Below are 26000 nucleotides of genomic sequence, written 5' to 3' on the forward strand. Positions count from 1 at the left end.
TATGATAAACCGTATAATTTAAATAAGGTAAGTACTTCAAACATCTGTTTTTTGGATTTTCAACTGTCAAAATTATACATTAGCTCCTCACTCTGTGCGAGATGAAGATACTTACACACCTAACCTCTCACACTTCTTTGCTCCTTCTACTTGCCAACTTCTGTTAGCTATATATTTTCTTTAACATTGTTATAGATTATAATGTACTTATACACTTTAAGTGATCATTTAGGGTAAATAAGAAGCTACAACAATTACTGTATTTGCTCTCTCTAGAACACTTTTCATTATTGCCCTCTTTCCTCGCCACAAAGAACTGGCTTTCAGGCTGACAAGCTTTCTTTAAATTCATGATCACAAACCTTAAGCCGGTCATCCTTTTCCAGGGTTTTAGGAAACTTACTTTTTCGCTCTCCGCGATGACTATTTTGTATGTTCTCTCTTGGCCAATGATTTTCCTTTATACTTCAGAAAAAAGTCACGAGATAGGGAATTTCTCCCACATCCCACCACGAAATGTACAATCCTTCCTACAACTGCATTTATCTTCTGCATCATAGTAAAGAGAAGGAAGTGGCTTTTCTTCTGTTAATGTTCAGTCTTTCCAGCTGTGATCTGGACTCCTACGTCTGCCACCTAGTTAGGGGTTTAGTTGTTTTCCGTATCCCCTCTCTTTACTGCATCATCAATCTCTCCTCAGGCTGGATGGTCTCTTCATCATAAAAAATGTTGTAAAATCGCTCATCTTAAAAAAACAAAGACAAAACACCACTTTTCTTTACCCCGTAATCCCTCTCGCTGAGCTTATTTCTCTGCTTGCTTTCATAGCAAAACTTCTTGAGAGTTCTACGTGGACTCTCTTTTCCTCCTCTTTGATTCATATGTTTTCCTATGAATAACCTCCATATTGCCAAATCTGATAAGAAATGCAAATCAAAATCACAATTGAGATATCACCCACAAATGTTAGGATGACTATTACCAAAAAACAGAAAATGGCAAGTGTTGGCAAGGATGTGGAGAAATTGGAACCCTTGTACACTGTTGGTGGGAATGCAAAATGGTGCAGCCACTATGGAAAACAGTATGGAGGTTCCTCAAAAAATTAAAAGTAGGGGCTGGCCCGGTGGTGTAGTGGTTAAATTCAGCTCTCTCCGCTTCTGCAGCCCAGGTTTGCAGGTTCAGATCCTGGGTGCAGACATTCACCGCTTGTCAAGCCATGCTGTGGTAGCAACCCACATATAAAATAGAGGGAGATTGGCACAGATGTTAGTTCAAGGCCTCTCTTCCTCAAGCACAAAGGGGAAGATTGGCAGCAGATGTTAGCTTAGGGCCAGTCTTCCTCAAAAAAAAAGAGAAATTAAAAATAGAGGCTGGCCTGGTAGTATAGTGGTGAAGTTCATTCGCTCCACTTTGGCAGCTGGGGTTTCATGGGTTCAGATCCCAGGTGTGGGCCGACACACCATTCATCAAGCCACTCTGTGGTGGCATCCCATGTACAAAAAGTAGAGGAAGATTGGGGCCAACCCGTTGGCATAGTGGTTAAGTTCGTGTGCTCCACTTTGGCGACCTGGGGTTCGGAGGTTCAGATCCTGGGCATGGACCTAGCACCATTCGTCAAGCCACGCTGTGAAAGCATCCCACATACAGTAGAGGAAGATTAGCACAGATGTTAGCTCAGCGACAGTCTTCCTCAAGCAAAAAGAGGAAGATTGGCAACAGGTGTGTTAGCTCAGGGTCAATCTTCCTCACCAAAACAAACCACATTAAAATAGGCTACCACATGATCCTGCAATTCTACTCCTGGGTATATGTGCAAAGACTTGAAATTAGGATTGTGAAGAGATATCTACACTCCCACATTTATTGCAGCATTATTCACAATAGTCAAGATATAGAAACAACTCAAATGTCCATCAATAGACAAGCGGATAAAGAAAATGAGGAAAATGTGGGATATACACACAATTAAACATTATTCAAACTTAAAAATTAAGGAAATACTACCATTTGTAAAAGCATAGATGGACCCGGAAGATATTATGCTAACTGAATACCATTCACAATCGCAACAAAAAGAATAAAATACCTCGGGGTAAATTTAACCAAGGAAGTGAAGGACCTATATAATGAAAATTGCAAGGCCTTTCTGAGAGAATTGGATGACGACATAAGGAGATGGAAAGACATTCCATGTACATGGATGGGAAGAATAAACATAGTTAAAACGTCCGTTCTACCTAAAGCAATCTACAGATTCAACGCTATCTCATCAGAATCCCAATGACATTCTTTACAGAATTAGAACAAAGAATCCTAAAATTTACATGGGGCCACAAAAGACCCCGAATTGCTAAAGCAATCCTGAGAAAAAAGAACAAAACGGGAGGCATCACAATCCCTGACTTCAAAACTTACTACAAAGCTACAGTAATCAAAACAGCATGGTACTGGTACAAAAACAGGTGAACAGATCAATGGAATAGAATTGAAAACCCAGAAATAAAACCACACATCTATGGACAGCTTATCTTCGACAAAGGAGCTGAGTGCATACAATGGAGAAAAGAAAGTCTTTTCCAAAAATGGTGCTGGGAAAACTGGAAAGCCACATGTAAAAGAATGGAAACTGACCATTCTTTTTCACCATTCACTAAAATAAACTCAAAATGGATCAAAGACCTAAAGGTGAGACCTGAAACCATAAGGCTTCTAGAAGAAAACGTAGGCAGTACACTCTTTGACATCAGTATTAAAAGGATCTTTTCGGACACCATGTCTTCTCAGAGAAGGGAAACAATAGAAAGAGTAAACAAATGGGACTTCATCAGGCTAAAGAGCTTCTTCAAGGCACATAAAACAGGATTGAAACAAAAAAACAACCCACTAACTGGGAAAAAATATTTGCAAGTCATATATCTGACAAAGGCTTGATATCCATAATATATAAGGAACTCTCACAACTCAACAACAAAAAATCAAACAACCCGATCAAAAAATGGGCTGGAGACATGAACAGACATTTCTCCAAAGATGATATACAGATGGCTAATAGGCACATGAAAAGACGCTCATCATCGCTGATCATCAGGAAAATGCAAATGAAAACTACACTGAGATATCAACTTACACCCATTAGAATGACAAAAATATCTAAAGCTAATAGTAACAAATGTTGGAGAGGTTCTGGAGAGAATGGAACCCTCATACACTGCTGGTGGGAATGCAAACTACTGCAGCCACAATGGAAAACAGTATGGAGATTCCTCAAAAAACTAAAAATAGAACTACCATACGATCCAGCCATTCCACTACTGGGTATCTATCCAAAGAGCTTGAAGTCAGCAATCCCAAAAGTCCTATGCACCCCAATGTTCACTGCAGCATTATTTACAATAGCCAAGACATGGAAGCAACCTAAGTGCCCATCAACAGATGAATGGATAAAGAAGTTGTGGTATATATATATACAATGGAATACTACTCAGCTGCAAAACAGAACAAAATCATCCCATTTGCAACAACATGGATGGACCTTGAGGGAATTACGTTAAGTGAAATAAGCCAGTTAGAGAAGGATAATCTCTGTATGACTCCACTCATAGGAGGAATTTAAAAATGTGGACAAAGAGAACAGATTAGTGGCTACCAGGGGAAAGGTGGGGTGGGGGCGGGCACAAAGGGTGAGATGGTGCACCTACAACACGAATGACAAACATTAATGTACAACTGAAATCACACAAGATGGTAACCTATCATTAACTCAATAAAAAAAAAGATATTATGCTGACTGAAACAAGTCAGTCACAGAATGACAAATATAGCATGATTTCTCCTATAGGAGGTATCTAAAATAGTCAAACTTAGACAAGCAGAAAATAGATTGCTGGTTGCCAGGGGACGGGAGTGGGGAAAATGGAGAGTTGTTGTTCAGCATAAAGTTTTAGTTATGCAGGATACATAAGTTCTAGAGATCTACAACATTATAAACTTAAGAGGATAAGTCTTATGTTAAATGTTCTTCCCACACACACACACAAAAGCAAAGGGACGTAAGAAATCTTTTGGAGGTGATGGATATATTTATTACCAGGATTGTGGTGATGGTATCATGGGTGTAAGCATATTGTCCAACTTCATCACAATGTATACATTAAATATGTACAATTTTTTAATGTTAATTGTACCTCAATAAAGCTGAAAAAAATATAAATTCTCTGTTCTCTTAAATGAGTTCTTAGCAGCATTCAAAGCAGTTGAGCACTTGCTCCTTGAAATACTTTTCTTGTTGGGTTTCTGGATAGCCCATGCTTCTCTCACTTTTAGTGGCTCCTCTTATACTATCTAACCCCTAAATGTTGAAATCTATTTTTCCTATGCAGGTGATGGGGTTCAGGGCATGACCCGCCCCCCCCCCCCGCCACCGGCCCACCACAAGATGCACCACTCTGGTATGTGGATTATTTCAAGCTGAAGAAAATAAAGGCTCAGAAGACTCAGGAAGAACATTCCACCTTCTCCCCAACTGCCTAAAAGAAATTTAAAATAAAGGCCAGTCCCCAGGACAAGCCATCACCTTAGATAACTCTGGGTATCTGGTAGACTGGGAGGATCCTTGCTAAGCCCATTCTTATCAAAGTTCTATTTACCAAACATTTGCTTTTCCATTTCCAGGAGTTGCCTTCCTCCCCTTTGAAGCTCCAAATCACTACCCCCAACATCGTCCTTGTCTGTAGCTGAAGAAATTTAAACAGGCAGCCTCAGCCAGATGACTGAGTTACTGTTTCTCCTGAGTTTCTCCCATGTATACATGCTATTAAACTTTGTTTGATTTTTCTCCTGCTAACCTGCCTTTTAAATTATTTGACCAGCCATAAGAACCTTAAAAAAAAAGGGGGGGGGGAATTCTCCCACTTCCCCAACACAGGTGATCTTAAATGGTTTATAAATTCTCAGGTTTATATCTGCATCCCAAATCTGAGTTCAACTTGTTTGTATTGACAAATAAAAATGGCAAGCAATAGGATATATTGGAGAATATGAGGAAGCCATTTGGTGTAAACCTAATTCGGCCTGACCTTGTCTTTCCAAAAGGGCCTGACCGTGGCTGTTGAGCATGCATTGTATATCTGCTTTAGATATTCCCTATGGCAAGAACAAAGGCCCTTGAGATAAAGGTGCAACTTCCCTCCCTCTCCCAAAGTTGGCATCTCCTTAAGGCTTAAGTGTCTTTCCTTAGGCTAGAAACTGATTGCTGTGCTCACCTGTGACTGCCCAGCTCAAGACAACAGACTTGCCTCCTGCTACGCCCTCTGAGATAGCAGACCTACTACCTGCTGTGTCCATCAAGTGCTGTGCTGACAGGGCAATCTTGTGACTATTGTGGGAGGGACATTTCAATCATATGTGAAACGTCCTGCTTGTGGATATATAACCACTCTGTACACCTCACTTCTTTGGTGCCTTTTCTTCCTGTGGGAAGAAAGGCCCCGGGCCATGGTCCTCAGATTTCAGCTCAGAACAAATTCACCCAAATTTTCGTTTATAGATTGGTTATGGATTATTTTCATGGACAGTACCTAGCTGTTTAATTGATATCTTGACTAGGATGTCTTCATAACATAGTCAAAAGGAAATTCTAGATATCCAACTCTCTGCCACAGTCCCCCCAAAGTGCTCTTCCCTTATATTCCCCATCTCATTAAATGGCACCTCCATTTATCTAGTTACTAAAGCCAGCAACCTAAGAGTCTTCTTGATGCTTCTCTTCCCTAATTCCCACATAAACAAGACCTATCTTTTTGATCTACAAACACCATACTTGTTCAACCCCCCTTTATCTTGCCTAGAACAATGCTAGAGTTTACTGACTGATCTACTTTCACTTCCACTGTTGCCCGCTTCCAGTCCATTCTCCAAAAGTAGTCAGAGTCTCATTACCCTTCAGTGACTTCACACTGCACTTACCATGGCCTATAAGAATTAGGCTAATCTGATTCTTTCATGTCTCTCTATCCTCAAAGTGCTGGGAATACTGCAGTGAATCAAACAGGCAAGTCTTCTATTCTCATGGAGTATTCTGGGGGCTTTTTTGGGCAGGGGGTGGGGAATAGAATAAAGAAGTGCAGATAGATAAAACCATTTCTGAAAGTAAAGAGTACTATGAAGACAATTAAACAGGGGATTGTGTTAGACAGCAACTGATATTTGTGGTGGGTTTTAGACTGCGTGGTCAAGGACTGCCTCTCTGAAGGGACATTTGAACTGAATGATACAAAGGAATTTTTAGCACTTTCTCAGCAAAGGTTTATTTCTTGATTATATCATAATCTCATCAAGGATCATCTGGGAACTCTAGTTTTTATCTAATTCCAGGACCCAGGCTGAGAGAGCAGCCACCAAACTGAAACTTGCAGGTTGCTGTGACAAAAGGAAGTAAGATTCTGAAGGGCCTCACACCAGCAATGAAAAGCTCTAGTCTGTAAGTGACACAGATTTCTTCCACCTATACTTTATTAACCAGAACTATTCACATGACCCCACCCAAACCAAGAATCTGGGAATTGCAGTCCTACCATGTCCTGGAAGGCAGAGAATCAGAAATATTCGGAAAACATAATTAACTACTACTATAGTCCTTCATGTTCACAGGGGAAAATATAAAGGAGGGAAAGTCATAGATACATGCGTGGTAGTGGCAGGAGTTCTCCTACAACTGTGCAAGGCCATTAGAATTGCTAGTTCTGGTTCCTCTGGGAGGCATATGGTAGAAATAGAAGACAGTTTGGTGAGTCTTGCCGCTATCTGATCCCTCTAATACTGAGGAAATGGTTTCTTACTGTTTTGCAGACCTGGAAGAATGAATCCACAGAATGTGACCTCATTCTCCCTACTCAGGATTCTAGTTGGCTCACTTCAGTCAAGTTGCCTTAAACTTTTCTAAAAGTCAAGAACAGTCTGGAAATACATATATTCTCCATATCAACTTCTCAGAGCAAAAATCAAAGAAATGGGCACAAGACCGGCTCAATGTTTTTTATGAATGATTGATAATATTAATTTGAAGACTATTTCTTACATATTATACATCCATTTGTAGAGGGAGTAAAAGGTTCAATCAAGGTTATAGACACCACTAAGACATACCTGCTTTTTCTTCTAGTATTTCCAGTTTGTCTTTTTAAAAAACTTAATCCTTTGTTCTGTTTGAAATCTTTCAATTGCGAAATATTTCAGGACTGATATTAAATGTGACTAACACTAAGCCAAATACCTATGTGCCCAATACCCTGCTTATGAAATAAAATATTATAAAAATAGTCATAGGTCTTGTTTTTGCACGCTTTTTGGTGAGGAAGATTGGCCCTGAGCTAACATCTGTTGCCAACCTTCCTCTTTTTTTTCTCCCCAAAGCCCCAGTGCATAGTTCTATATCCTAGTTATAAGTCATTCTAGTTCTTCTATGTGGGAGGCTGCCACAGCATGGCTTGATGAGCGGTGTGTAGGTCTATGCCCCGGATCCGAACCAGCGAACCCCAGGCCGTGGAAGTGGAGAGCATGACCTTAACCACTCGGCCATGGGGCTGGCCCCCTATAGGTCTCTTTTTATACCTAATCACATTCCTCTTTCTCCCAGCTTCCCCAGAAGTAACCACTATTCTGAATTGAGAATTTATCCTTCTTGTGCTTTTCTTTGTAGTTTTACTACATCTGTATGTATCTGCTATCAAGATGCAGTATTTTTGAGATTTGGGGTTCTAGCAATGACGGGGGAAAACAACTGGATTAAAAAGAAAACAACAAGACTTATCCTCCCACCACACACAACTAAGAAACCGGACAAAACATACAGTGGTGTCCAGATATTAGACAACAGTCAGTGAAAGATAATGATCTCTGAGAGAAATGAAACAAAAGATGTGAGCCATATTATTGCCCCAGCTTACAGCCTGGAGAGAATTTTTAGGCTGTGTGCAGGCAGGAAGTACCCAAACGGAGCCTGCTGGTTCCAGGAGCTAAAGATACAGAGTTCATACAAGGAAATCTTATGAGCATTTATGGGATGAAGTATGAGAGAAGACAGATCTGCACAGGAAGAGCTCCAAATGAGTACTGATCAATGCAGGTGTGTGAGGAAACTACTCAAGGCCAGTGAAAGACCATGAGAAAGATTCAAGCTAGCCATCCCAGAACTCACACAGGGCTGGTAATACTCTATATTCCCACTAGCCAAATAAAAAGAACCTCCTAATACAAGGACATTCTCAAAAGGGTATCACATCAGTGTTGGGACCAAATTAGTCCTATACTAAAAGTTGTACTGGACCCACCTAAGAAAGCAAGACAGCAAGCCTCAAAATGGCAGAGTTGATTACAAATGGCTTAACTGAATCTCAAAACAAAGCCTGAAAATATTTTAGAAAAAAAATACAGAAACTCCAACAACTAAGAAAATAAAATTCACAATATGTGGCACTTGACAAAAAAAAATTACCAGATATGCAAGACAGGAAAATAAGACCTAAAATAAAAAGAAAAATCAATCAATATGAACAGACCCAGAGATGACAGAAATAGTTGGCAAGAACGTTTAAACACTTAGTATAAATATAGTTCATATGTTCAAAAAGGATGAAAGATGAGCATTTTAAGGAGATATGGAAGATGTAAAAGAAATCTATTCCTCAGCAATATGAATTTACTTAACACTACTGAATTGTGCTACACTTATAAATGGTTAAGATGGTATATTTTATATTTTTAGCATGGTAAAAGAACCTTTGTTAATCTAAAAGGAAACAAACAAAACAAACCACAAATAAACATCTACAAGTGAAAATACAATGTCTGAGAAGAAAAATAGTATGGTTAAAATTATCAACAGGTTAGACACTGTAGAAGAAGATTAATGAACTTAAAGACAACAGAAATCATCTAAAATGAGAGAGAGGAAAGATTGGAAAAAAACAAATATCAGTGAGCTATAGAAAAACATCATGTGCCCTAATATAGATATAACTGCACTCCCAAAAAGGAGGAGAGGGATAGGACAAAAAATTTTGAAGGACTTACAGATGAAATTTTTCCAAATTTAATGAAAACCATAAACTCATATTTCCAAGAAGCTCAATGAACCCCAAGCAGAAGAAACAAAGAAAACTACACCAATGCACATCATAATCGTACTGCTTAAAATCAGTGATAAGGAAAAAACTTAAAAGCAGCCCAAAAAAAGACACGTGTACAGAAGAAAAATGAGAATTACAGCAGACTTCTCACTGGATTGAATGAAAGCCAGAAGACAACGGAGCAACACCTTTAAAGAGCTGAAAGAAAAATAATGGTTGCCCAGAATTCTATATACAGTAAACATACATTTCAGAAATGAAAATGAAATAAATACTATTTCAGACATATCAAAGCTAAAATTCATCACCAGCAGCCCAGCATTATAATAAATATTAAAGAAAATCCTCCAGACAGAAGAAAAATGATACCAACTATAAATCTGGATATACACAAGGAAATAAAGAGCACTGGAAACGGAAAGTTTGTGAGTAAATACAAAATACACTTTTCCCTAATTTTTAAATATCTTTAAAACATTACTGACTGGTTAAAACAAAAATGTAACAATGCATGTGGGGTTACTAATATATGTAGAAATAAAATGTATATCCACAATAACCTAAAATCTAGGAAAGGTGAAATCAAAGTAAACTATTGTAATGAGCTTATACTATACATGAAGGATAATAATATGATCAGAAGGTAGAGCGTAATAAGTGAAAGATGTCTAATATAAACCCTAAAACAACTTATAAAATAAAGAAAACAAAGAGTACAGATAATATGAAAAGAATATTGACTTATTCGTAACAAGTGAATAAAGGAGATTAAATGGAATTAGAAAATGTAAAATTTTCTGCCTTCTAAAAGAAGGTAGAAAAAAAATACAAAGAGATCACAAATAAGAAAGAGAATGAATAAATAGCACAATGGTGCATTTGACCACTTTAATCACAACAACCAGTAATCATTTTAACTGTGAATGCTGTAAAAAAAAAATCAAAAGGTAGAGATTTTTGAAACATGAAAAGATAGAGACTGTCACGAAAAGGTAGAGACTGTCAAATTGTATGGAAAAGAAGAACAACACTAAATACATATTCACCTAATGACAGAACTTCAAGATACATAAAACAGAAAATGATAAAATTAAAAGAACTGCACCAATCCACAATTATAGCCACTATTAGAGATGTCAATACCCTTCTCTCAATAAATGACAAATGAAGTAGACAGAAAAATCAGTAAAGGAAGACTTGAATAACTCTATCAACCAACATTCTACCTAACATTTTCCCAAATACAACTGGATCACTGACCAAGATAGACGGTAAGATTGGCCGTAAAGAAAGTCTCAATAAATGTAAAAGAATTCAAATAATAAAAACTATGCTTTCTGGCCACAATGGTATTACATTAGAAACTAATAACAAGCCAAAGCAATCTCGAGAAAAACCAACAAAGCTGGAGGTATCACAATCTCTGAATTCAAAACATACTACAAAACTACAGTAATCACAACAGCATGGTACTGGTACACAACACGCACACAGCTCAATGGAACAGAACTGAGAGTCCAGAAATAAAACCACACATTTACGGACAGCTAATTTTCGACAAAGGAGCTAGGTACAGACAATAGAGAAAGGAAAGTCTCTTCAATAAATGGTGTTGGGAAAACTGGACAGCCACAGGCAAAAGAATGAAAGTAGACTATTATCTTACACCATACACAAAAATCAACTCAAAATGGATTAAAGAGATGATTGTAAGACATGAAACCATAATACTCCTAGCTGAAAACATAGGCAGTATGCTCTTCAACATTAGTCTTAGCAGTATCTTTTTGAATACCATGTCTCCTCAGGCACTGGAAACAAAGAAAAAAATTAACAAACAGGACTACATCAAACTAAAAGTCTTCCCCATCAACAAAATGAAAAGACAACCCACCAACTAGGAGAAAGTATTTGCAAGTCATATATCCAATAAGGGGTTAATTTCCAAAATATATAAAGAACTCACACAACTCAACAACAACAAAACAAACAATCCAATCAAAAAATGGGCAGAGGATATGAACATTTTTCCAAAGAAGATTTACAGATGGCCAACAGGCACATGAAAAGATGTTCAGGGGACGGCCCGTTGGCACAGCGGTTAAGTTCACACCTTCCACTTTGGCAACCTGGGGTCTCCAGTTCAGATCCCGGGGGCAGACCTACACAATGCTTCTCAAGCCAGGCTGTGGCAGGCATCCCACATAAAATAGAGGAAGATGGGCACGGATGTTAGCTCAGGGCCAGTCTTCCTCAGCAAAAAAAGGAGGATTGGCAGCAGAAGTTAGCTCAGGGCTAATCTTCTCCAAAACGGAAAGAAAAGAAAAGATGTTCAACATCACTGATAATTAGAGAAATGCAAACCAAAGCTACAATGACATATCACCTCACATCCATCGGAATGGCTATTACTAAAATGACACGAAATAACAAGAGTTGCAGAGGATGTGGAGAAAAGGGGAGCCTCATATACTGCTCGTGGGAATGCAAACTGCTACAGCCGCTACGGAAAACAGTATGGGGATTTCTCAAAATATTAAGAATAGAACTACCATACAATCCAGCTATTCCACTTCGGGGTAGACATCCAAAGAAGACGAAAACACTAATTTGAAAAGATACATGTACCCCTATGTTCATTGCAGCATTATTCACAATAGCCACAACCGGGAAGCAACCTAAGTGCCCATCAACAGATGATGGATAAAGATGTGGTATATGTACACAATGGAATCCTACCCAGCCATAAAAAAGACGGAATTGTGCCATTTGCGACAACATGGATGGACCTTGAGGGTATTATGCTAAGTGAAATGTTAGACAGAGAAGGACAAATACTGTATGATTTCACTCATGTGGAATATAAACAAACAAACACACACACAGAAACAGAGAACAGATTGGTGGTTACCAAAGGAGAAGAGGGTGGGGGAAGGCCAAAAGGGGTAAAGGGGCACATATATATGGTGACAGATGGAAACTAGACTTTTGGTGGTGGACATGATGTAACTTATACAGAAGCTGAAATATAATGATGTACACCTGAAATTTACACAATATTAAAAACCAATGTGACCTCAATTACAAAAATTTTCAAACTCAGAGAAAACAGTATTTGAAAGAGAACTGAGGGGCTGGCCCCGTGGCCGAGTGGTTAACATCGTGCGCTCCGCTGCAGGCGGCCCAGTGTTTCGTTGGTTTGAATCCTGGGCGCGGACATGGCACTGCTCATCAAACCACGCTGAGGCAGCGTCCCACACGCCACAACTAGAAGGACCCACAACGAAGAATATACAACTATGTACCAGGGGGCTTTGGGGAGAAAAAGGAAAAAAATAAAATCTTAAAAAAAAAAAAAGATAACTGAAAAATCCGCATATATATGGAATCTAAACGTATTTCTAAATACCTCATGCATCAAAGAACAAATCCCAGAAGAAATTTTAAAATATTTTGAATAGAATGGAAATGAAAGCATGACATATCAAAATTTGTGGGGTATAGCCAGGCAGTTCTTAGAGGAAAATTTATAGCATTAAAAACTCATATTAGAAGAGAAGAAAATTCTCAAAACTATGGTTAAAGCTTAAGAAGCCAGAAAAAGAAGACCAAAATAAACCCAAATAAGTAGGAAAAAAGTAAATAAAAGAAATCAATAAAAATAAAAAACAACCAAAAAGGAGAGAAAACCAATTAAACCAAAAACGATTTGTCTGAGATCAATAAATTGACAAATCTCAAGCAAGTCCTATAAGGATAAAAAAGAGAAAACACACAAATAAATAATATCAGGAAAGAGAGAGAAGACATCACTACAGAACCTTCAAACATTAAAAGTGATACGGGAATAGAGTAGACAATTTTACGCCAACAAACTAATGACTTAGATTGAATAGACAAATTCCTTGAAAGACACAAACTAGCCAAGTTGACTCAAGAAGTAATAGAGACAGGACTTCCAGAATGGTGGTATAAGGAGCTCGGCAGAACATTTCCCCATGAAACGATCATTTAAATGATCAAAATTGGAGCCAGCCTGTGGCACAGTGGTTAAGTTCGCACATTGCACTTTGGCGGCCCGGGGTTCGCCGCTTCGGATCCTGGGTGTGGACATGGCACCACTTGGCAAGCCATGCTGTGGTAGGCATCCCACATATAAAGTAGAGCAAGATGGGCACAGATGTTAGCTCAGGGCCAGTCTTCCTCAGCAAAAAAAGAGGAGGACTGGCAGCAGATGTTAGCTCAGGGATAATCTTCCTCAAAAAAAAGAAAAATGGTAAAAATCATTATTATTTTTAAATTTAAATTTTCTGGAAATTGTCCTAATGGCATACAGCAAATTAAAAAACATTTACTCAGGAAAATCTAGTAAATCTGGGTAAAAACAGCAAGTCTGTGCCATTTGAGCCATGTCCCACTCCTACCTCCACCCCTCCTACAAGTCGGAGTGATCTAGCTTTACAAGAAAATGAGACCCTCTCTCTCCTCTTAGCTCGCAGTCTAGGGTGAGAGTTTCTCCCTGGGAGAGCAGGCTGCTGCAGTCTCTAACGTTCTCAGCTTCATGTTGCAGAAGTTCTATTCCAGGCAAATGTAGCCAAGAGGACTGGGGCTCTGTTACCCCAAGTAGCCCCTACTTGGAAGGTGGAACTCTACCACAGGTAGGAGCAGGTTGAAAACACTGGGCCCTGAGCACCCACACCCCAGCTTGCTGACAGGATGCAGGTTCCATACCAGGAAGTATGTCACGGGCTGAAGTGTGTTCCTGAAAAATTCGTATGTTGAAGTCCTAACTCCCAGTACCTCATAATGTGATTGTATTTGGAGAAAAGGTCTTTAATGAGGTAATTAAGCTAAAATGAGGTCATTAGGATGGGCTCTAATCCAAGATGACTGGCGTCCAAACAAGAAGAAGAAATTTGGACAAAGACTCGTCTAAAGGCAAGACCTCGTGAAGACACAGGGAGAAGACAGTAACCTACAAAACAAGGAGAGAGGCCTCAGAAGAAACAGCTCTGCCCACAACTTGATCTTGGACTCCTCACCTCCAGAACTGTGAAAAAATTAATTTCTGTAGTTTAAGCCCCCCAGTCTGTGGTAATTTGTTAAGGCAGCCCTAGCAAACTAATACAGATTTTGGTACCAGGATGTAGGGTGCTGCTGTAACAGATACTTAAAATTGTGGAAGTGGCTTTAGAACTGGGGAATGGGTAGAGGCTGGAAGAGTTTTGAGGTGCAAGTTAGAAAAAGAAACCAAAATTGAAGATTTGAAAGTTCTCAACCTATCTACATTACAAAAAAATGAGAAAATCTGTTCTGGAGAGAACATCAAGGGTGTGGCTGGACAATCACTCACTAAAGGAGCCCAACAATAAATCTGAACCGAAAGATGGACAAACCAGAAAACTTAAACACAGACTGATGGAGATTATGCAATCTGAGGAGCAGAGAGAAAAAAGAATGAGGAAAAATGAACAGAGCCTTAGAGAATTGTGGAACACCATTAGGCACACCAACCTATGTGTAATGGAAGTAACAGAAGGAGAGGAGAGAGAGAAAAGAGCAGAAAAATATTGACTATGTAGTGATCGAAAACTTCCCAAATATGATAAAAACAATATATATCCCTGAAGCTCAACAAACTCGAAGTCGGATAAATGAAAGGAGGGCTACACCAAGACGCATCATGGTCAGATGTTGAAAGCTGAAAGTATATATCCAAAGGAGTTCAAAGCAGGGACTCAAACAGATATTTTTATGTCAATGTTCACTGAAGCATTATTCACTAAAACCAAAAGGTGAAAACAATCCAAGTGTCCATCCACAGATGAAAGGATAAGCAAAATGTAGTGCATATGTACAAAGGTATATTATTCAATGATAAAAAGGAATAAAGATCTGATACATGACACAACATGGATGAACACTGAAAACATTATGCTAAATGAAATAAGCCATGCAAATGGACAAATACTGTATGAATCCACTTATATGAAGTATCTAGAATAGGCAAATTCATAGAAATAGAAAGTAGAGTAGACATAACCAGGGGTTAGAGAGAGGGTAGGGTGGAGACTTATTGCTTAACAATTACAGACTTTCTGTTGGCGGTGATGAAAAAGTTTTGAAAATAGTGGTGAAGGCTGCACAACATTTTGAATGGAATTAGTGCTACTGAATTGTACACTTAAAAATGGTTAAAATGACAAATTTTATGTTGAATATATTTTACCACAATTTTAAAAAATCAATAATGTAATATATCAAAACCCACTGAATTGTACACTTGTAATGGGTGAGTGGTATGGTATGTAAATTATATCTCAATAAAGCTGTTTTTTTTACCCTTAATAAAAAGATATAAAGAACATAACTAGCTTTATGCCTACTAAGGAAATTGATTTCCACTTCAGGCCTAGATGACTTTATGGGTGAATTCTACTAAACATTTTTTTTCAAACTTTACAGAAGTATAATTGACAATAAAAATTGCATGTACTTAAGGTGTACAATGCAAACAGTTGATATACATATACATTGTGAAATGATTATTACAGTCAAGTTAACTAACACATCCATCATAGTTACTTTTTTGTTGTGTGTGGTGAGAACACTTCAGATCTACTGTCTTGGGGCTGGCCCAGTGGCATAGCAGTTAAGTTTGCGTGATCTGCTTTAGCGGCCCAGGGTTCACCGGTTCGGATCCTGGGCACGGACATGGGAACCACTTATCAAGCCATGCTGTGGCAGGCGTCCCACATGTAAAGTAGAGGAAGATGGGCACATATGTTAGCTAAGGGCCAATCTTCCTCAGCAAAAAGAGGAAGATTGGTGGCAGATGCTAGCTCAGAGCTAATCTTCCTCAAACAAAACTACTCTCTTAAAAAATTTCAAGTATACAATACAGTATTATTAACTATAATCACTATGCTGTACAATAGGACCCAAAGGTTATTTGTCTTATAACTACAAGTTTGTACCCCTTGACAAGCATTTCCCTATTTCCCCCCCACCTTCTTCCAAACATCCCAGGAGGGAGTATACCAGTTCTACGCAAAATCTTCCAGACTTTTAAAGAGGAAGGAATACCGTCCAACTCACTTTATGAAGCCAACATTATCCTGATACCAAAACCAGATAAAGACATTACAAGAAAAAAGAACTATAAACCAATATCCCTCATGAAAATAGATGGAAAAATTCTGCACAATTTTTGAACAAACAACTTATCATGAATTGAGTGAAAAAACAAAATATACCATGACCAAGTGGGGTTTAACCCAGGAATGCAAAGTTGACTTAATGTTAAAGTCAATTAATATAGTTTACCATATTAACAAACTAAAGAAAAAATAATCATTTTAATATATATATAAAAACATTCGATGCACAAAGATTCATTCAGTACAATAACTCTCAGCCAACAAGGAATAAAAGGGAATTCTTTCCACCTGATAACGAGTATCTACAAAAACCCTACAGTTGACCTTATATTTCAGGATGCACGACTGAATGCTTTTACCCTAAGATCTGGAATGAAGCAACAATGTTTACCTACCACTTCTATTGGATGTCCTAGACAGTACCGTAAGGCAAAAGAAAAAATCAAACATGCAGATTGGAAAAGAAGTAAAACTGTGTTTATTTTCAAGTGCATAATTGTCTAAGAAAACCCTAAGGAATCTACAAATAAAAGCTACTAGAACTTTTAAGTGAGTATAGCAAGATTGCAGATATGAGGTCAATATGCAAAAATTAGTTACGTTTCTATGTCTAGCAATAAATGGTCAAACTGAAATTTAAAGTACCATTTTCAATAACGTAAACATGGATTTTCTAGGAATAAATTTGATAAAAGATATTCAGGACTATACACTGAGAAGTGTAAAACATTGCTGACAGAAATCCAAGATTACCTTAATACATGGAGAGAGATACTGGTTCATGGATCGGAAGACTCAGTTGTCATTTTTCCTCAAATTGACCTGTAGATTTGAGAGAATCTCAATGAAAATCTCAATAGGTTCTTTTGAAGAAATAAATTAGTCAACCCTAAAATGAATATGGAACTACAAAGGATATAGAATAGCCAAACAACTTGGAAATAGAAGAGCAAAGTAGAAGGACTAAAACTACTTGATTCCAAGCTTATCATAAAGAGACAGTAATCCAGACAACGTGGTATTGGAATAGTCACAGGCCAGTGGAACACCATAGAGAGTTCAGAAGTAGACTCACAAATTTATGGACAATAGATTTTTAAAATAACAGTTTTATTAAGATATAATTCACATACAATACAATTCACGCATTTTAAATGTACGATTAAATGGTTTTTCGTATATTCAGAGAGTTGCGCAACCATCATTACTATTTAATTTTAGAAAATTTAGGTCACCCACAAAAGAAACCCTGTATCAATTAGCAGTCACTCCCCATTTCCTCCTGAATCCTCCTTCCCTGGCCCTAGGCAGCCACCAATCTACTTTCTGTTTCAATGGACTCGCCTATTCTAGACATTTCACATAAATGGTATCATACAATATGTGGTCTTTTGTGACTGGATTCTTTACTTAGTTGAATGCTTTCAATGTTGTAGCATGTATCATTTCTTTTCCTTGCTTAGTAATATTTCATTGTACGGATATACCACCTTTTGGTTATTTATTCATGAGTTGATGGACATTTGCTTCCCCTTTGGGGCTTTTACAAATCATTCTGCTATGAGCATTTGTTTACAAGTTTTTGCGAGGACATACGTTTTCAGTTATCTTGGTTATATACTTGGGAGTGAAACTGCTGGGTAACTTTATGTTTAACCTTTTGAAGAACTGCCAGACTTTGGAAAATATCCCAAGCAGCTGCACTATTTTACATTCCCAACAGCATGAATGTTCCAATTTTTCTACACCCTAGCCAACACTTACCTGTCTTTTGTGATTATGGCCATCCAAGCAGATGTGAAGTGGTATCTCATTTGGTTTTAATTTGCATTTCCCTATTAGTTAATTATGTTGAGTATGTTTTCATGTGTTTATTGGCCATTTGTATATCTTCTTTGGAGAAATGTCTATTCAAATCTGAGAAACCATTGCCTAATCCAAGGTCACAAAGACTTAAATCTACGTAGTCTTGTAAGAGTTTATAGGTTTAGCTCTTACGTTTAGCTCTTTGATCCATTTGAGTAAATTTTTGTATATGGTATGAGATAGCTGTACAACTTCATTCTTTTTATGTGGCTATCCTGTGGACAAATGATTTTTGACAAAGAAGCCAAGAGAATTCAAAGAGGAAATGATCATCTTTTCAATAAATGGTGATAGGAAATTGGAGAGCCATACGCAAAAAAAGGTCTTAATCGTTGTTTCACACCATATGGAAATATTAGTTCAAAATGGATCATAATAAGTGTCTAAATATATGAGCCAAAATTATAAATTTTCTAGAAGAAAATATAGGAGAAAATCTTAGTGATGTTGGGTTAAGCAAAAATTTCTTAAATAAAGCATAAACTAAAATAAAAGGCATAAACTATAAAAGAAAAGTCAATAAATTTGACTTCATGAAAATTAAAAATTTTTGTTCCTTAAAAGACACATAAGAAAATAGACGATCCAGCCACAGATTGAGAGAAAGTGTTTTCAAAACATCTATCTGACAAAGTAACTCTATCTAGAATAGACATAAACTTCTTACAACTCAATAATAATAAGACAATCCAGTTTATCACATGGGCAAAAGATTTGATCAGATCTTTAAACTAACTATTTTGGAAAACATTTTGGCAGGTTCTTAAACAGTCAAGACTTCACCTTCCAGTTGATTCAGTAGTCCCACTCCTAGAGAAATGTGAACATACATGCACATGAAAACTTGTACAAGATTCTTTATAGCAGCTTTATCTGTAATAGCCCCAAACCGGAAACAACTCAAAAGCCCATCAGCGGGGGAACAGATAAACAAATTGTGTTATATCTATATAATGGGTGCTACTTAGCAATAAAAGAAATGACAACTGATACAACAACATGGATGAATCTCTAAACAGTGATGCTGAGAGAAAGAAGTGTTAGAAAATGCAAACAAATCTATTGTGACAAAATAATCAGAGGTTTCCTGGGGATGGGGCACAGAGGGAAGAGACAGGGATAGACTACAAAGGAGCAAGAGAAGTTTTGTGTGTGATGGATATGTTCCTTATTTTGATTGTGGTTATAGTTTGAGTAGTATATAATAAAACAAAACTTATCAAATTGTACACTTTAGGTATGTGCAGTTCATTGTACATCACATATCTTAATAAAACATCGGAAAGAAACAATATATGGTACTTTAACGTGTTTTCACATATAAATGAATTTATCTGTTTTCTTGTTGATGAGTGTCTAGGTTGTTCTCAGTTTTCAATTTAGGAAGAGCGCTGCAGTTAATATTCTTATATGTCTCTCTGTGTACGTACATGTGAGGGTTTCCAAAGTAGGCCCCCAGAGTAGAGTTGCTGGGTCATAGCTATGCACATCTGCCACTTTACTGGATCTTCCCAAATTGTTCTTCAGGGTCATTCCCTTTTATACCACACACCATTAGCAGTGTACGCAATTTAACCTTGTTCCACTCTTTCCAATATCATGGATCTAAAGTAATAAATTGTTTTAAGTTGTACTTCTTTAATTATTAGAAAAGTTGGGCACTTCCTTGTAAATGCTAGTCATTTGAATTTCTGGATACTGACTAAAATTTGGTGGGAGGAATAATGGAGGAACCACCTGAATTTTCTCCCAAATGTAGCCAATTACTTTAATATCATTTGCTGAAAAATTATCATTTTCCACTGATTTGAAATGCCACCTCTAATATGTACTTATTTCTCCCGTGTGCTTTTTTTTTTTTTCCTGGAGTTTTAATTCTGTTCTAGAAATAAATCTGAGTAACTAAGGGCATTCAGTAAATGACCTGATCTGCTTATCCTTTCCTACATTGGTAATTTACTCTTGTAATTTTTGTAATTCTAGATGATGTTGATGAGGAGGAAAAAAATTTTTTCCTTTACTTTCTCAGATTCAATAACTGGGGTCTTGCAAATTGAACTGACAAAAGACAGATTAACAGGAGAAAAAGGTTTATTTCACATGTATATGGTGGAGGGGCCTCAGAAATGACATGAAAATCCTAAAGAGGCAGTCAGACTGTTACCATTTTAACAAAGGGAAATAAATTTGTGAAGAAACGACAAGACAAAGGAAAAGAGGTTTGAGCTTCTAAGGGTGGTAAATTGTGAGGAGGTAAATATAGGGGGAAACTAAGGAAAGATAAAGGTTATTTATTAAAATTTGTTTGTGCAGGCTCATGTTGGTGCCGATTTTCTGTCTTCTTCATAGCCATAAAACTCCCTTAGGAGAAGAGATTTATGGCAGCCCTCAGTTTTTAGAAGTTTCTGCTCTTAGTCAGAGAAAGAATCTCCAAGAAGGCTTCTTTCTGTATCTGTTGATTCTCAATGGCCTTAACTCAAAATAATCCATATGGCATATTTTGGGTGGTGCATTCTAATCCCCTTCAATAAACTGCCAATTACTCTATTTCTTTTTTAACATTCCTGGATACTCCTACATGTTTATGAATTTTAGAATTAGTTTTTAAGATTAAAAGAATTTCCAGAACGAAAAGAAACAACTGGGTTCAAGCAGAACAAGAATTAATAACCTGGGACTGAATAAGCTGAGAAGGATAGTTATAATTTTTACGACTTCTTGTTTGAAACATTTCTGGTTCTTTAGTGTTTTGCTTTTCCAGATTTAAGGAAACTTTTTCTCTTAAGCTACCTATGATTTACAATTGGTAAAGTATACCTTTGTAAACAAAGAGGAAACATTTACTTTTTCTCCCTGTATGATCCCTCCAGAATTTAGAAACTCAAGTGTTCTTTTCATGGCAATACAGTAAGTTACTTGCATAATTTCAAGAAGAATCTGTTCTCCTTCTAACAGGGTACAATTGAAAACATTGGCTATGTTACCAAGGCTTTGACTGGAATGTCATAGTTGAGAGAGATATGCATAGATTCAGACATGACCAGACAGCTGTAAGGAACTGCTTGAAACTTGGCTTGGCTTCCTGGCCTCAGAGGCTTTGAAAGAGTCAAATCTGAGATTCCTTATAAAAAGTTCCAGCAAAGCAGTCTTAAAAGAGCTTATGTGGTCAATCACCATTCTTGCTACACTCATGTAAATAATCAGGCCAAGTTTAATACAAACAAATTAGTTTTACTCTGATTATCTTTGGTAAAAATTGGGGTAATTGTAGAGAGAAAAATTATGTTTGCACCTTTGTAGATATTTAGATTCTAACCCTGTTAATCGTCTTTGAGGTTTTGTTATATACCTGTAAACTGAACTGGATCCTAAATTCTTCTAATTTTCTCAAATATCTGGCTACCACTCTCCAACCTAATGTTTCCTATTTCCTCCCATCCTTCTGATTTGGAATCACTGAGACCAAAGACTGTCCTTGAATCTCCTTGGGAAGGACTATACTAGGTCTTCCTCCCGACCCAGATGGCAGCCAAACCTCCAGGACTTAAACCTTGGCTACACATCTCACAGTGGAAGAAAGCTCCTCCTGACCTCTGGTCCTTTACAAACACTGAAGACCTCTGAATCAAACTGATGAGCAGGAGAAGCAGCTGACATTGACGTAGACTGCTTCCACCCAAGACACCAGATCAAGATTTCCCATTGTAACTAAACATGAAACACTGTCTTCCTCTCTTTCTTTCCTTTACTCTGGCATTGGCCTGGCAAGATAATGCCACCATCATATCTCCCAAGCCATTACTAAGGGAGAGCAACCTTTCAGACAGCTGGATTCATCATCAAAAACTCCAATCTGTTCATGATGCTGGAACCCATGAACAATGCCACCTGAGCAGTAATGGTTTATGCCCCAACAGGATTTAATTTCATCGGTGGTGGTGATCATTCTCCTTGGACCTATAAATGCTTAGATGGCTAACACATAACTGGGCAATGCCCCTTAGGTTATCTAACTGTGCCACTCAACTGTTCTCAAATAGGCTAAGACACTTCATTGGTCAACTCCCCTAATCATCCAATTCGAAAAGACCTGCCAGGAGGCCTTCATGATTCAGGATGTGCTTCTTTCGGCAGGTCCCTACTTCCTTTGTTAGGAGTGAGTACAAATGAGGCTGTGATCAGAAATCCCTCCTTAACTCTTGAAAGTATTGCAGAATTCGCTGCTAAAGCAATAGCTGCCCAATGAAAATCTCTAGACTCTCAGCTCAAAGTAGTTCTTGATAATATGACAGCCCTTGATCATTTGTTAGCTGAGCAAGGATGTGTCTGTGCTGTGGCCACCACCCGCTGCACCTGGATTAACACTTCTGGGGAAGCTGAAATTTAGTTACATAAAATCACTGAGTACGCCACTTGGCTTAAAAAGGTGACTCCTTCAACAGAGTATTTCTTTCACTTATTGGATTTTGATTGGTTTGGGTCTTGGGGACCATGGCTCTGAAGTGCACTCCAGACATGGGAATGATCCTACCAGTAACACTCATAGTAATCTCCCTGATGCACTGCATTCTCTCAAAAGCTTTAAATGCGTGTTTGCAGCTGCTAACCATCAAGCAAATGAATGTGAAGTCGTGACCTGTGAATACCACAGGATTCAGCAGAAAACCTCATCATGACCTGTGACTATAACACGGAGAAACAGTAAAAGCTGCGAGACCAACAGAGCGGTAGCTGAGAGTGGCACTAATGCCTTAAATTTTGATCACATCTTTCAAGTTATGCTAAGAGTCTCATGCAAAGGGGGAGAACTGTTAAAAAAGAAAAAACAGGAACAAAATGGTGTCACTTGTGCTAAGTCCCACATCAATAAATCAAGACTTAATTGCACTTTCAGTCTCTCACAGGAATGTGACCTTTAACTAGTCAATCTGGAATTACCTGGTTGGCATGAGTGAGTAATCTGCCTCATAGATCCCCACACTACTCTTCCCCAAAGGAAGGTGATCTTGCCCGAATCTGCTCTTTGCTAGAAACTTCCTTTATTCTGTCCCTTCTGCCCATAACAGCCTTCCACTCTGCATAGCTCCTTGGACCTCCCTTCTATTTGCTAGCTGGGATGCTGCTCAATTCATGAATTGTTGAATAGAGCCAATTCGATCTTCAAATTTACTCAGTTGGCTTTTGCTTTAAACACCTTAGCATAATCATCCTCTGAAAATAATGCTAATTTTGTCGTTTCTCTATTACTATATTTCTTTCTTTCTCTTATCTGGGGGACAAAGAGATTAATTAGAACACTAAGGTTCCTTAGAGGATGTAAGACTTCGGTGAATCTTGCAGGAATAGCAGCATTTGGACTGGCGAAGAGGGGAGGATGACAGAAATATAGCCACGCATTGCTCAATGATGGGGATACATTCTGAGAAATGTGTTAGGCAGTTTCACCATTGAGCGTACTTACACAATTCATCATAGAGTGTACTCACACAAACCTAGATGGTATAGACTACTACACACCTAGGCTATATGGTACTAATCTTACGGGACCCACCCTCCTATATGCCCTCCGTCCTTGACCCAAACGCTGTTATGCTGTGCATGTCTCTAGATAAAATTGAGCTGTCCTACTCCCAACTAACGGAAGTCAGTTGATAGAACCGCTTGGTGGCACCTGGAACTCTACATATTACATCACAGAAAAACTCAGACTAGTAGTGTCTTGGAACATGTTTTGTTCATAGTAAGTGCGAAAATAAAGGAAAACCTCTTTTAAAATGGAGTCATGAAACCCTGAAGGGGGACCTCTCACGTACATACCACTCACTGCTGCCTGCTTAACTGGCAGGAAGATGGACGATAAGAAGTATTTTAACGAGGCCTATTTGTATAAAATTCTCTCAGTCCCAACTTCTTATCCGTGATGATAAGAATGTAACTTTTCTGCTGGTGCAACAGAGGACATCTTCACCTAGGAATTTCATCTCCTGCTTTTAAGAAAAGGAAGGAAGATCCGTCCCTGCCGCAGCGACAACGCATTGTCACAACCTTACACTCTTGTTCTTCTCCCATGAACTTTTATTCTAAATAACCCTCCTTAATTTCCTCCTAACACCTAATAAAAACTAACTTTCCCCAGGTCTCTTCCAACTTGCCTATGGTTCACCATAGTTTGCACGTCCAGAATTGCAATTCCTCGGCTATTCCCAAATAAACTCATTTTTTGAGCTTGCCCCCCAGACAGCTTCATATAGGTTGACATAAGAGCTAAAGATAGTTTTAGTCTCTATTAACATCACAACCAAATACTTAAATCACAACCAAGTACTTAAAAGCCTGACATAATTGTAGACTCATAAGTGAAATGTCACATTATCATTTTCAATAAATCAGCATCAATTTAACATTTTTGAGAGCCCCCCAAATTCTCAGCACTCAAATCCAAGACAAGAAAGATAAAAAACAGTACGACTGCATTCTGGTTATCAAATGAATTAAAGTGGAGTGTGTGTGTGTGTGTGTGTGTGTGTGTGTTTTAAAGCCTTTTGTTCACCAGCTTCTTTCTCTATCTTACACTGTACTCCCTAAGGACTGTGTCTATCATTTAACTTTCTCCACTGAACGATAAACTTCGGAAGGTCTGGCCATTTTGGTTCTACGGGTTTCTATTTCTTGCACTTTCCCAGATCCTACCATGTATTTAATATGCATTGACCCACCTGTGCAGAAAAGGGACCGTCTACTCTCATGCTTAAATCAGTACTATGTCACTATCCATCGATCAATAAGTTGTGCATTCTCGGTGACAACTGAATGTTTTCTCTTTCAGCTGAAGTTTAAAGGAGGAGGGGAGTCGACTCCAAAACTGCACACTGGTGTAGCCCAAAACGGAAATACAGCGAAAGCTCGACCGACCTCTCCCAGCGCAAACGAGTCCACCCCAGCTTCAGGAAACAAAGGAGTATGTGGGGTTGCGGATGACTGGCTTTGGGGCTCATTCTTTTCACTACCGCACCCCAGGAGCGGAAGGCAAGCCCAGGCTCCAGGGACCACGCAGTCCCGCTGGGGCTGAGAGCGTCTCCCCCAGGGTGTCCCGGACGCCCGGCAGGAAAGAGCGCCGCCGGGCCGCCGACACCTGTGCGCGCGCCCGGTGGGGCGGGCCGGGAGCCCTCTCTCCCTTCCGCCTGCGACGCGCGTTGTAGGTCGAGCCGGTGTATGTGCGGTAATAACAAGTCTGCCCCGCTTCCCGCCATCATCCCCGCCGCCCGGAAGGCCACTGCTGCGGTGAGTGGCGGCAGCCGGGGCTCGGAGGGGACCCTCGGCCCGCTGCTCACCACTGCCCCTTCGCGCAGGGTCGGCGTCGCTGACCGCCTGGCGGCCGGTGGGTGGGTTCCCTCCGCCGGGTCCGGGGTGGGCTGGGTGGGGTGGGGTGGTCGGTGTCAGGAGGGCGCCGGGGCTGCGGCCGGGCCGGAGGATCAGCGCGCCCGCCCCCGTCAGCCCCGAGCCCTCTGCATTGCGGAGCGAGTGCGGCCCGGGTCCCCCGGGACCCCGCCGCCGGCCCCAGCTTGTAGGGACCGGCGTTAGCGGCCAGGCACCCTAACTCGAGGTGGCTCCGCTGCTCGTTTCTCTCTTGTTTGTGGGTGAGGGAAGTCTGAAGTCCTCAAGAAAATGACTTTATTTTCTTACCTTGCACTCGTGTCCTGAATTAAGGAAGTTTGAAGATTGGCAACTTATGACATCACAGGGTGCTGTTTTTTAGAAAACCGTGTACGAGGAGCTCAAATGTCTTTTTAACCCCGGAAGCTCCTTTTTGTGATGGAAAAAGTCTACAGTTTACATGAGACTTGCA

General features: G+C 39.1%; 1 long non-coding RNA gene across 1 annotated transcript in view; it reads right to left on the reverse strand.

Moving 5' to 3' along the window:
• LOC139039829 (uncharacterized) overlaps positions 1–26000 on the reverse strand; it is a 64931-nt gene that overhangs the window by 7582 nt on the left and 31349 nt on the right. The window contains exon 4 of the long non-coding RNA XR_011493037.1: positions 404–17110. This is a non-coding gene — a long non-coding RNA (uncharacterized lncRNA). The remainder of the gene's footprint in view (positions 1–403; positions 17111–26000) is intronic.

The sequence above is a fragment of the Equus asinus genome, chromosome 12 (assembly GCF_041296235.1).
Source record: "Equus asinus isolate D_3611 breed Donkey chromosome 12, EquAss-T2T_v2, whole genome shotgun sequence".
NCBI classification, from domain to species: domain Eukaryota; kingdom Metazoa; phylum Chordata; class Mammalia; order Perissodactyla; family Equidae; genus Equus; species Equus asinus.